The sequence below is a fragment of the Patella vulgata genome, chromosome 9, assembly GCF_932274485.2.
Source record: "Patella vulgata chromosome 9, xgPatVulg1.2, whole genome shotgun sequence".
NCBI classification, from domain to species: domain Eukaryota; kingdom Metazoa; phylum Mollusca; class Gastropoda; family Patellidae; genus Patella; species Patella vulgata.
This window is the reverse complement of record NC_065887.2, coordinates 46,678,103-46,692,531: the sequence shown is the minus strand read 5'-3', so window position 1 is coordinate 46,692,531 and position 14,429 is coordinate 46,678,103. Positions and strand designations below refer to the sequence as shown.

Genomic DNA, 14,429 nt, shown 5'->3' with positions numbered 1-14,429 from the left:
TCAACAACGTCCTGCCAATGTCCAAGAACTTGCTGCTACGTTGCAACAGGAATGGGACAATCTGGACCAAAATGACCTTAGACGTCTCATTAGGAGTATGCCACGTCGGATCAATGCTTGTTTGGCAAACAGAGGAGGATTTACCCGTTACTGACTTGGTTGTGATGCTGTGGTAACTTTGCTGTTTGACCCCGGGTATCATTTTACCCTTATAATGGTCAGTCTGTGCCTTACTTAGTCTAACGATCATTTGGAATAAATCGATGAATGTGAACTTCATTTCATTTTGTCATTTGTTTCTTCGTCAGTTTCATTAGGTGACTTTAATAACACTTAAAAATCAAATATCCCCTACTTTTTTTGAATAGTATATTACAGACGATGGCTTCATGGTAGTTGTTCTGTGGGTAAGCAACATTTGTTTAAATAAAAGATCTTCACCATATTACAATATATTCGTCAAACTACATAGAAAAAGTTCCCGTCCTATATCTGGCTACTCTGACCTATGACACAGGTCTAGTCCAATGTTACTGACATTTGTAAATATAACCATTCAACACCAATGAATTTGTCAATTGATACGCATATTGATTTGAGTTTAGGAAAAGAGTTAACGCTAATATTAATTCATGGGATTTTATTTTCAAATTACGCTATGGGAGACAAGAAGTTTATGATATAATAGAGGTCCACACGTTATTATTTATCTTATACTGGGCCTGTCTTTATATTTTGGCTTGTTGTTGTATAAGCTTGGCTTGTGCACCAGATTCGTTTGTAAATATCATGTGATGTTTTCCATGATGTATTATTGGTTTTTTTTGGTTGAAAGTTATAGACAAGGAGAGTAATTAAATTGGGATATATTAATATGGCATCGACTAATCCCACATCTCTTTTAGGCAACTAATATTTTTGTTTTTTGGGTTGGTTTTTTTTTTGGGGGGGGGGGTGCACGTTTTTCGCTGCATTTGCTTGCTATGTAAGGGGTGCTATATTTAATATATTCTGATATTTTCTTTATCTTAGATTTTTAATGCCGTTAACGTAAATTGCAAATTTCTCATGAGTCCAGTAAAGATAACCTTGTATAACGTGTTTCTATGATAAACTTAGATGTATTGTTGATAGTGGGGTCTAGAGAGTTTACGGATACAGGTGAGTTAGATTTTAATATTCTTTGGTAATATAAGACAAAAGACAAAAGTAAACAGATTGTGTGAACAGATTCTAATTTGGAACAATTCTATTTCACAGAATTGTTATTGTAAGTTTGATAGAAAACAAATAAAGGGTTTAGCCAGATTCAACTAAACATAAATATATTTTTTTCCTTAAAAATAGTGACGGCGCCAGTTAAAGTACATAAACTGTAATTGGATGCAGTCTGGAAATTTAGAATGTACAGAACGTGAAACTGAATAATCCTCCTCTCTTACATGATCGTGGGGACGCAGAGCATATTATACATGGAGGTATTGTACAGTCAATGCAATTGATGAGGTAAGCATTAATATCAATATTTTCTATTTCTAAAACAAAATCGCAAGTGTTATTACGGTAATATAAAATTTCAAACATTATGTTTTATTTAGAACTTAAAATGTCGTACAGTATAACGTAACACGATGAACCGAAATGGTAGTGGTATTTCAAAGAAATGTTTTTTTTTATAAGCAATATTTTATTCAGATCTGTATCTGAATAGGGATTGGGGAACAGGCATAGCCTATATTAAACCCCTCTCCCTGTCAGATATAGATACATGTATTTACATTTTAGATATTAATAATCAATGTACACGTGCAAGTATGATTATAGTGAGAATATATTTACAATGATGAGTGTTTATAGTTGTCCCTGGAACCGTCTGGTGATTTCGAAAAACGAATGGACAGTTTTAAAAATATTGAGTGAGTCTTCCACGTCGTCAATTCCGTACAATAAAACAGTGTTTCGATGAATAGTCGATAAATTATTTATTGTTTTATTTCGGGCATCTGAACATAAGGAGCATTTCAATAAAAAATGTTCGGTGTCTTCAAATTGGTGTCCACAATTAGAAATTTCACGAATGAGGGTAGCTGATTGTGTTAAAAGAGTTCAAATATATTACATATTGTGTATGTCTAATAATTCACTATTGGATCCTTATTTTAGAACATTTAAAAACCATACATACTTGCTAATTACAACTTCTCTAGTTCCTCTAGGCTGCAAGTTTGTCTTTGGCTGTTGAAATGTGTCTATTAGCATGCCAAGATAGTGCCCGATGTTATAAACACAAAATATATAATCGTATATTTTACAGGACCACAACAATGTTAAGGCGCCGAATGATCAATACGATGATGATTACCACGGTTATAGGACACAGACAGGGGAGGTATTAATAGCATTTATTTATAAATAATTCAAATTAAAGTCCATGCGATATGCTTAATTACATAATATGGTGGTCTTTGAATCAAATTATACATATTGACTGAGACATTCGTGGAAATAGAAATTACGCCTTCAGAACTGTAACATTTCAACTGAACGTATCACTTGGTCGCCATAGGTACATTCAATGGTAGTTCTTAGATGAATTTACTGTGAACAAATCATACTTCAGCTGCAAGATGAGATTTTCTATAGTCGCAAAACAATACAGCATGAAGTTAGGAAACGTCTGTTGGTAGTTTTCGAAAACTTTTCAGATTTGCTGAAATATTAATCGTGTTGTACAGATGGGCAGATTTTCAACTATGTCCTTTTTAAAAGGAAATTGTTCATGTGGACCATTTAATTGTCACATTTTACCTTTTTTCCAGCTGTGACTTGGATGGATGTCAAGCGGCCGTTTATGGTTCCAGGAACTCGACTGGGAAATGGAACATTAACAGGGAAATTCTAGATTGGCAATAGCAGGTTTATGTATGTACTGCATGTACTATATATATTTTCTAAATTTTCATGGGTCTGTCTAACACACGTAGGTACAGTAAAGAACATTATGTTGACAAGTTTGAAACACATTTTAAAATAGGGACCCCTTGAAAACATTGACTTTTAGTTAGGCTTGGGGTGTAAAACTACTTGAGGGACCGAGTCCATCTGTTATGCCGAGACTAACATGTCATAACTTCATCAACAAAGATCACAACAAATATGTTTATCTCTATCGGGAGAAAACATACCGACGTTCAGATGGGATGGACAGTTTCTTCATATATACACAAAATAAACACCATAACTTCATCAACAAAGATCACACCAAATATGTTTATCTCTATCGGGAGAAAACATACCGACGGTCAGATGGGACGGACAGTTTCTTCATACATTCACAAAATAAACACCATAACTTCATCAACAAAGATCACACCAAATATGTTTATCTCTATCGGGAGAAAACACACCGACGGTCAGATGGGACAGACAGTTTCTTCATACATACACAAAATAAACACCTTCTCCTGTCCGTACAGTTTCTTCATACATAGATATAGGCAGTTTGCTTCGTTTCTTTGGAACATAACATTTGGGGTTGTTTCATCCTGCAGTTTAAACCGATATCCTCACTAAAAGTCTATCAAATCACTTCTCTATGTAAAGGTGTTTCCAAGACTTGTTAGCTAATGTTTCTATACTGTAACATTTTGATTCAAATGTTGATGGGGTTCGTTTGCAATTTGGATTTAACTATTGTTATATATCGCCAATGGTCATCAATTTATCTAAATAAGCTTGTTATTGCCAAACTAGTATTTTTCTAATGAAGTTGTCTACAGATATCTATTGTTTTTATTTTTCATTTATATTATATGCATTATTATGTTTAATTACAATGTAAGGTCAGCAGTGAGTAAACACTTCCGATAGATTCTCAATACTGACCACTGATGTCAGAAACGCCTACAAAGATCAAAATGTTTAATATGGGGTAACATAATACTTTATAAGGACCTTAGGTCAACATTCAAAATTTTTCATTGTCTATACTTGGACATAAAACTTTATGGATTCTTCATGATGTCAAATTACAACTCTTTCAAAATTTCGACCGAGCAACAGGATTTTTTTGTTAAAAGATGTTATCTTTTCATATTTTTATTGTTTTCGAGGGGAGGTTTTTATTAAGGTTTATTTCTGTAATTCACTTATATTACTCAAATAATTACCTTAGAATAATATCTTTAAAGACTGTAGGCTTTTCTGACAGAATATTTAATGTTTTTTGGAAACAAATATTCACATATAATGTGTATTATTGTGTTTGTCGTTGGTAACTGAATACGCCATTAGAAATAACCATTTCGAAATTACAATTTGTTCGAAACTTTCGACAAACCAACGTGATTTTTTTTGTTTTCATCTAAATAAGCTTTGTTATTGCCAAACTAGTATTTTTCTAATGAAGTCGTCTACAGACGTCTGCTGTTATTATTTTTCATTTATATTATGTGCGTGATTATGTTTATTAAAATGTAAGGTCAGCAGTGAGTAAACACTTCCGGTTGATCAGAGCACTTGGGAAAATCCTACCTCCCCCTTCCTAAATGGGAGTTAGGGTTGGGTAGCCGGCTCTCAACACAGACCACTCATGTCATAAACGCCTACAAAGATCAGAATGTTTAATTTTGGGTAACATAATACTTTATATGGACGTTAGGTCTGTAATTCTCTTATATTACTCAAATAATTGCCTTAGAATAATATCTTTAAAGACTGTAGGCTTTCCTGACAGAATATTTAATGTTTTTTCGATATTATTATGTGCATTATTGTGTTTGTAGGATTTTTGTCAGACGCATAAGATGTTTTAATTTATATTTATATTTCACTGATATTACTCTTGGGACAATATCATCGACATATGATTTTTCTTTATTATAATCATAATGATTATCTTATGTTAAATTAATACTCATTATATAGGTTGTGTGTTTTTTGTACTCCCATATTAAACATTATTTTTTTTTTTTTACGCCCATTATTTTATGCCTGTAGGTCTGTAATGCTACATGTCAAACTTCTAAATTTTCAATTTTTCTAAACTTGGTACAAACCTTTATGGGAATTTGAACGGGGTAAAAAATATTTCGAAAGTTTCTGCATACCAAAATGATTTGAAGGTGGGGGGGGGGATCCTGACCGCCAGACCATCATGCAATAGGTCAACATTCTAAATTTTCTATTTTTCTAAACTTGGAACATAAACCTTTATGGGAATTAGAATGGGTCAAAATTATTTCGAAATTTTCGACATACCAACATGTAGTAGTGGGTGCGGGGTGGATATGATTTTAGGAGCAACCGCATTTCATAGCTTTTAAAATATTGTTTAATATGGACCAATTGATAATTTAAAAGATTATATTATTGTTTGTTAATCAATTAATTGCTGATAGATGTAGTTAAAAATCATTTAGAAATAAAATATTTCACCATCGCTGTGTTTTGAATCTGATAGGGTGGCGGAACACCAGCCTTTTAATTTTGCTGCGAAATGTTTAACACGGCGGTGGTAGATGAAAAATAGCTCTGAAATCAATGTTCAGGGAAGTGACGATTATCATGGAAGAAACATGAGGCATCTTATTAATTTGAGATAACAATTTCACAGGTTACAAGTTTTGTTTAGCTTTATCGGCCCCTCAGATGCTATAGGTGTAGGTTCCCCTCGGCCCATTTTGTTACACTGTTTCATCTATTGCACGAAAAAGCGTTGAACCCTCGTCAGGTTAATCAACGAAGCCCTTGTTGGGTTAATCAATGAAATTAATATAAGAGAGAAGTGGGGCTTTAACGTCAACTCGTCACAGACTAGGTCATTTCCTGACTAACATGTGGTTCAAATGTATTTAAATAATTTGTTTGTGCATATTGGTCTTGAGCCGTGGGGAGAGAATCCACCAGTGGCAAGTCGAAAACAAATTGATCACATGACTGACCTTATCTAACGCGCACGCCCCCCCCCCCCAACCTCCTCAGAGAATTAAAGGATAATATTGGTGTCGGTCATTATCACATGTTATAGAACTGGTTAAACACGTTCCAAATATTATTTTATCACAGATCACTACGATAGATGAGTAATGAAGGATTCAACAAACGGAAGTGACGAACGCAAAAGGTAAACACGAGTTATCCCTCTATATAACTGACCGAAGTGATGAGTGAAAACAAATACACGGGCGAATTTTTGCTCACTAATAATTCCTTCAAAGACCAAAAGTTGTGTGAGACTGAGAGGAAACCCGACATTTCAAAAAAGTAATTGAATGTCACTAGATAAGAGAACGCAAGAAAAATAGAAATAGTCCGTACATTCCCTTGTTTTTATTCATTCTATACATGGAAATGAACAGACTTTTTCTATTTCTGGATTTAATTAAACTGCCTTTTCATTTCGAATTGTCGATTTTGGCAAATTACGAAAAACTAATAGCTTGTGTTTCAATATTAGCTTATAACAAAATGAAAGGAAATGGGGTTTAACGTCCTACCGATCTGCACCAACTGGGCTTATGAAGACGGACATACGTCATAAAGTGTGCTATGAGGGGCATGTTACCAACATATGTACAAGGGATCTCGGGTTTTCTTCCCAACCACGCCTGGAAATCCGATGAAATTTTTCAGCCAATCCCATGATCGAACACTGAACCTAACTCACAGAGCCGCCGCGGGCCCCCGGCCGATAACGAAAAACAAGCAGCTCGTTCTAGATACGGCGATAAATAGTTGAATCTGTAAACCTTTAAATCTTTGTGTTCCGTTATTCAAATCAATTGAAATGGGATTTAACGTCCTATATATTTTGTTTCCGCGGAAATATTGGTTGTTTTTTTTTGTTTTAAATCCCATTGAATCTATGCCGTGACATAATCTAGCGTTGGTATTTTAATTTTGTTTTCTTAATTAAATGTTAAATAATCTAAGTACATATTGGTGTGGATTAAGTCATGAGAAATTTGATATTTTAGCGCAAAATGCAAATAATGCACTGTCGAGTTGAAAAGTAAAGGCGGAAAATGGTTGAAACCACGTTCAATCAACTACGGCTGGTACAGATTAATATGAAATCTTACGGTTCAGTTCATTTTATTAGATGTCCACTTAAACAAGTTTGTTTCCTTAAATCGGTATTCAAAGGCTCTATTTTACATATACTTGGCTACCGTATTTTTCGGTGTATAAGGCGCATGCGTAGATAAGGCGCAGGGCGACTTTGGCAGAGGTGTTTCAGGAAAAAAAAAATATGCGTGGTTTAGGCGCACCCTTTCCCAGCGCGTGTGAAACTCGTGCCATAGCATATGTGACTCAAATCCACCTGCGATCTCCAGTAACTAGGTCAAACTCTATTGTTTACAGTTATAATAATTACCGATATTTACCCACAACAAACATGGCCGTCTATTACATCGTGTTAAATTCGTGAGTAATTGTCTGTGATAAATGAATCGGTTTTGATGATAAACAAATTAAATAATACCTGTAGAAATAATATATCATGATCAGTTACTCACAACTTAAATCCTGACTACCGGTAAAAGAGAAACAACAATTCCAGTTTACTCCAAGTTATGCAAACAACTGACAATCAAACGATAGCGTCTGTTGCCCCGCCCACTCCACGCGTCATGACAATACCCAGATTGTAGCCATTTAGATCTATCAGTAAAATAATACAATAGCATTTTTAATACCAATCAAAAAAACAATGATTTTGTCAACTACAAACAACTTCATAAAGAAAACGGTAACAACTCACTGGTAGATAATTAACTATACCGGTAAAATAATACAATAGCATTTTTAATACCAATCAAAGAAACAATGATTTTGTCAACTACAAACGACTTCATAAAGAAAACGATAACAACTCACTGGTAGATAATTAACTATACCGGTAAATTATAACAATGGGCCAATCACTGAATCCATGTTGAATGAAAACCGTCGGTAACTTAAAACGGTTACTAAAAGACAGTCTTGCTCAAAACCTGTTTGTTTTTATTATATGTTTTTATTATACTTGTGTTAATTTTTTATGTCATTAAAATATATTTTAGTCGATGGCTTAAATTTGTTCTGTTCTTCGATATATTCTGCCAGTTTAACTGTAATCCCGCCCATTAACGCTGTCATTGTAACAGACAATACCCATAGCCTATGGTATAATGAGCGTGTGCTCAATGGAAATTACCCTTCTAATAGCCAATGAAAACTCTTTGTCTGTCGAAAGCCCCGCCTTTTCGTCAACTTGACTGATATCACCGTTGACGACACACTGTTTGGATTGCCGACAATGGCTAACTGTACCGGTAAACGGATTAGCAGAAATATATGTCATCAAATACGCAGGAATAATAGAAATATTAACGAGAATTTTGCAGATATTGTTAGCACTGTCGTTTATGACTAACGGTATACGGAAAAGCCGGAATAATAGAAATATGACTAACGGGATACGGAAAAGCCGATACCGTATCTTAAATGGCCGCCATATTTATTGCACGAGAAAAGACGACATCGGAATGTCGGAATAGCAGAAAAATATGTCATCTAATTATTTACGATATCTTTGCAGATATTTTAATAACACTAAACCGCTATTGACCCATATTGTTGCCACTGTCGTCTATGACTAACGGTATACGGGATATCGGTATGGGAAATGGCCGCCATCTTTATTGCTGTTGTCGATATGATCAACTTCAGACCTCGGTGTTGACACACAGAAAAGCCAAGATTTGCTTAATACTATGTATAAGGCGCACCCCCTCTAGAAAATAAAATACCTGGTAAAAAAAGTGCGCCTTATACACCGAAAAATACAGTATTTGAAAAACTCAACTACATACTTAAAATATGGAATGCTCTAATCCTAACCCTAACATTAGCCAAAAAGCATGAATTTTTAACCTATGGAATAACCTCCACTGCCAAAAATCACGAATTACTCACATCGTCGCATGCAAGTTATGTCCCCTTAAGATCACCACATACTATTTTAAAATGCTCTTTGTAGGCCAGTGGGTCTATTAGGTCCACATCTTAAATATATATTATACAACCAGCGGTTGCCAGGCAAGATACTGCCACATTTTGCAAGAGATGGATAGAGAACAAGTTATAAAAAAACCCACAATTTTTCGTATATGATCAGTAGCCTTAATCCAAGAAGTTATGGTCTGAAATGCGGGAATATTGAAAGGTACTGAGATATATTTTAAGTTTCATCAAAATCCGACAATAATTGCGACCTCTAGGGGGTCAACAATCTTCGTATTACATACTTTTACACAATTGCTTACAAGGCCATTTTGTCGGACATTTTCTATTCAATTGTCCCGAAATTCTTGATTAGCCTACAATAGGATGAAAAGGTGATATATTTAAATGGTTTTTAAAATCAAATAAAAATCGTGACGTCTAGAGGATCAAAAAACTAAAATGTCGATTTTTTTCGTACAATTTCCATACAATCAGGGGCCTTAATCAAGGAAATCAAGGTCCGCTATTAAAAACATTACAAACTAGAACTGCGAAGCAGTAATGACGGGTTTAACTGTTGCCACGTTACCCTTGAACTCATATCACTTCCGGTACCAATGAAACTGATAAACAGATTCCCACAGAATTGGTTATTTCTCGACAAGGAAAGATGTTAGAAGCAATTTTTTGACATCTCTATGATGATATTTATCCAATCTATCTGTCCAGAGGAATCAAATATCATATTGTTAAACAAATAATAAATACAACCCACTTCAAAAAAAAAATGACCGCTTAAAATGCAGTTTTTGCCAAAATGTCATTACTTCCGGTGATAATGAAAATGTTAAATTAGTTCTATAAAATAATAAATGGCATAAGGCATCACATGGTGAAAATTTATGAAAATCTCATAAGTCATGAAAAGTGACTTGTAGAAAATCATCTGCAACCATACAAGTCAGAAACCATTTTGTGGTATCTGTATGATCGTATGGGTTTATTCTATTTGTTAATTCGAATCAAATATCATAATTTTAAAAAAACATTACAAATAAGAATCATTTGAATAAAATATCTGATTTTAAGGCTAAAATACAGTTTTTGTCCAAATGATGTCATTTCTGGTGACAGTGAAAATGTTAAATTAGTTTGACCTAGTCAAAATTGGCATAAGGCATCAAATGGTAAAAAATAAATTGAAAATCGAATAATAATTGACTCCTTTACAGGCAAAATAATGTGAAAAGTGACGCGTGCAAAATTGCCTATTTCTTGGCAACTGCTCATATTACTAATTTTCACATACATTCTCTTCCTATGCATTATTGCTACGAGTTTATGAAAGTTACGAAGAAATATTTTAAAATATGAAACGCTGAATGGGTTGTAAATAGTTTAATTTTACACCTTTTTTATACGCCCACATTTTCATGTGGACGTATTATGCCGTCGCCCCTGTCTGTCCGGACGTCCGTCCGTCCACAATTGTTTGTGGACTCTCTACAGGTCACAATTCTTATCCGATTTTGACGAAACTTGAAATATAGGTTTATCCCCAAAAGATCTCGGCTGCTGTCGATATTGGCATGTATCGGATCGAAACTTCATGGATTATGGCCCCTGATTTTACGAAAAATCACGTTTTTAGCTTGTGAACCCTATGGTATATCAAGGGTGTGGACCCTATAGAGGTCACAATTTTTATCCGATTTTGTTGAAATTTGAATTGTAAGTTTATAACCCAAAGATCTCGGTTCTTTTCGATATTCACGCATATCGGACCGTAACTTACTGAATTATGGCCTCTGAATGTACGAAAAATCGCGTTTTTAGCTTGTGGACCCTATAGAGGTCATAATTTTTATCCGATTTAAAAAAACGTATTACTATATCACCGTTACACCCTAAGCAAATAGCGTAAAAATATGGTATATCAAGGTTGTGGACCCTATAGAGGTCACAATTTTAATCCGATTTTGTTGAAACTTGAAATGTAAGTTTATAACACAAAGATCTCGGTTCTTTTCGATATTTGCGCATACTGAATTGTAATTTCCTGAATTATGGCCCTTGATTGTAGGAAAAATCACTTTCTTTTAAGCTTGTTCTCGATCCATCTCTCGAAAATGTGGGCATATCCTGCCTGGCAGCCGCTGGTTCACATATTAATCGAAATAGCCCGAAAACGAAATCGAAATTAAAAAAACTGAGTCCGATGTTTTGTGCGCCTTTGATGGCGCATCCTTTTGGTAATATCAAATTTTGAAAAATAATATTTGCTTTCAAAAAGTGGTACCGACTGTCAAAATTATAGTTTTTGTTAAAATTAAGTCACTTTCGGTGCCGACAGATAACTCTATCGGTAACATAAAAAATGACATTTTTGAAAAAGGAGCATATGAAGTTTGTTTTAAACAAATCGAACAATAAATAATCAATCTAGGAGCGAAAAACTGATTTAGCCAATGGCGGCCAAGCAAAATTATATAGACAAAAATTGTTGTAACAATTGTCGTCTTGCCGTAGTGTTGCGATGGAATGAATGCATAGTCAAGTATAGACCGTATGACTTACTAGAGGGGTAGCTATTGGGAGCATCAATTGTTTACATTCTATGGTTTCCTAATTATATTTTATATCCGAAGTATAGATATGTTTATTAGTAGATTCTATATATTAGAGTAAATATTAAATACGTACATTATTATTCAGTTAATCAAATTATGATTATAAATATTTGGTTCGAATTTGTATGTGTAATTTATTAGTTACTCCTATAAATCGTGGTCTTTCGTCTGGGATCAAGCATGGCAGCCAAATTGTGCGTTGCGGAAAGGGGTGAAGTCAAAAAGGTATTGTGTTATAAACATATATTTTTGGTTGTAATTATCAGTTAATATGTCCATCACATAACTAAGTATATGTCAGTATTCTTATTTGATATGTATAATTGCGTTTTGGGTTTGAAATCTTGTGTATTGTATTAGCTGTCATGCAGGCACTGTCAAACGCCGTTTCCTAGCTAACAATATTAGGTAGTTTGTACGTTGTGCTATAGTTATTATCGTATATCAATTAGTACCGTTTAGTAATTCTGTTAACTTTTGTTATTTCAGTTTTCACATATGTGTATGTGTGTGTATATTCAACTTGATATTCATCATATACTATTCAAAAAAAGTAGGGGATATTTGATTTTTAAGTGTTATTTAAGTCACCTAATGAAACTGACGAAGAAACAAATGACAAAATGAAATGAAGTTCACATTCATCGATTTATTCCAAATGATCGTTAGACTAAGTAAGGCACAGACTGACCATTATAAGGGTAAAATGATACCCGGGGTAAAACAGCAAAGTTACCACAGCATCACAACCAAGTCAGTAACGGGTAAATCCTCCTCTGTTTGCCAAACAAGCATTGATCCGACGTGGCATACTCCTAATGAGACGTCTAAGGTCATTTTGGTCCAGATTGTCCCATTCCTGTTGCAACGCAGCAGCAAGTTCTTGGACATTGGCAGGACGTTGTTGACGTTGACGTAACCTCTGTCCAAGCATGTCCCAGACATGCTCGATGGGGGAGAGGTCGGGACTCAGTGCTGGCCATGGTAATGTGGTGATGTTCTGTTGTTGGAGGTAACCTGTAACGATCCTGGCCCTGTGACATCTTGCGTTGTCATCCTGAAAGATGAAACGGCGGCCATGACGTCGTGCGAACGGCACAACATGGACTGCCAAGATGTTGTCCCGGTAGTACTGGCCTGTAACACGCCCTGCAACAACATGTTCTTCCAGCAACAGTGATGCCTCCCCACACCATAACAGAACCACCCCCAATTCGATCATGTCTGATGACGTTAACGTCTTGGAAGCGCTCGTTTCGACGACGCCACACCCTCCTACGTCTGTCCAAAAAATCAACAGTGAACCTTGACTCATCTGAAAACATCACATCGCTCCAGCGTCGATTATCCCAGTGTTGACGATCCCTACACCAACGACGTCTTGCCTGAATGTGATGATCTCTCAAACAAGGGATCACGCGAGGACGTCGGGCGCGAAGGTGACCCCTATGCAGTCGATTCCGAATCGTCTGGCCACTCACTCTCACACCAGTGTCTGTTTGAAGACGAGCGCTGATCTGATTTGCTGTGATGACACGATTTCTCAAGGCCAAGGTACGGATAAATCGATCCTGGGCTTGAGTTGTCACCCTTGGTCGACCTGAGCGTGGTCTGTCCTGTACAGATTGTGTATCACGGTATCTGGACCATAGCCTGCTTATGACAGACTGAGAAACATTCATCGTCCGCGCCACAACCGCCTGTGGTGTGCCGATCTGTAGCATGCCAAGGGCACGTAACCTTTCATTTTGGGTAAGCCGACGCATATCAAAATTTGTTTTCTGGTCACTAAAACAATTAAACTGATGTTTCCACCCTGGAATTCAATGCCACAATGACTGTAACATACAAAGTCAGAGTCGTGCAAATCTTGGGTTGGACCCCCATGATGATCCCAAGCATCACCTGCATTCCATGCGGTAGCTATTGGTGCGTTTGGACGTCACATGTAACTGGAAATGTTTCTTCTGTTAGGTTCTATAGTGACTTTTTTCGTAGTCATTTGCATATTTTAGTATTATGCCCCCAAAATCAAATATCCCCTACTTTTTTTGAATAGTATATAATCAACTTAGAATTGTCTGTCAACTAAATGATGATATAAAGAGAATTCATTGAACCCTAAAACTTGTATGTTGAATTTGTTGATTATCCGGTACACATTTAGTAAAAAGCTTGCGACTTAATCCCAGAAGATTGCGCAGAGCATCACACCTCTGTTCATTTGTGTTTGGCTGCCTGCGTTAACGAGGTGTGCTGTTATAGTGAAAACTTTATTCACATCTTTGCGAGTGATGGTATTTTTTGTGCGAACATTTTATTGAAAAACATTTGCGTGCGTAGGCCAATGTATAAGCCTATTTATTTTGCAAACTCTTTGAATCTAGCCCTGTGTGTAAACTTGTTGCTGTTTCTCCTAATTTGCGTATATTGCGGTACAGAAAAAATTTTTTCGATGGAGTCAAGTCATTCAAGTAGAAGATCACACAGCCAATCAAAATCAAAGTCAAGTTCTTCGTATAGAACAAGAAGTTTTGCGTCAAGTTCATCAAGTTATTCTAAGAAGATAGATCTTGCTGAGGAGGCTGCTGCGTTAAAGTCAAAGTTGAAATTTATTGATGTACTTTCTCAAAAACAAATTGAATTGAATCAGAAACAGTCAGAATTAAACCGTTTAGAAACAATTAGAGATATTGAAATTGCTGAAGCCAAGTTAGATGCTATTGCGAAGATACAACAAAGCAATATTAATACTATAAATCGAAATTTTGTTACTGTTATACATATATAAAAGGACAATATTGGTGC

General features: G+C 35.5%; 1 long non-coding RNA gene across 1 annotated transcript; it reads left to right on the top strand.

Moving 5' to 3' along the window:
• The first annotated feature begins 371 nt into the window (after window positions 1-371).
• Window positions 372-3,567, top strand: LOC130014344 (uncharacterized). Its single transcript, XR_008789310.1, has 5 exons — window positions 372-407; window positions 1,033-1,161; window positions 1,348-1,506; window positions 2,315-2,389; window positions 2,820-3,567. It is a non-coding gene; the product is annotated as an uncharacterized LOC130014344 (long non-coding RNA).
• The last annotated feature ends 10,862 nt before the right edge of the window (window positions 3,568-14,429 follow it).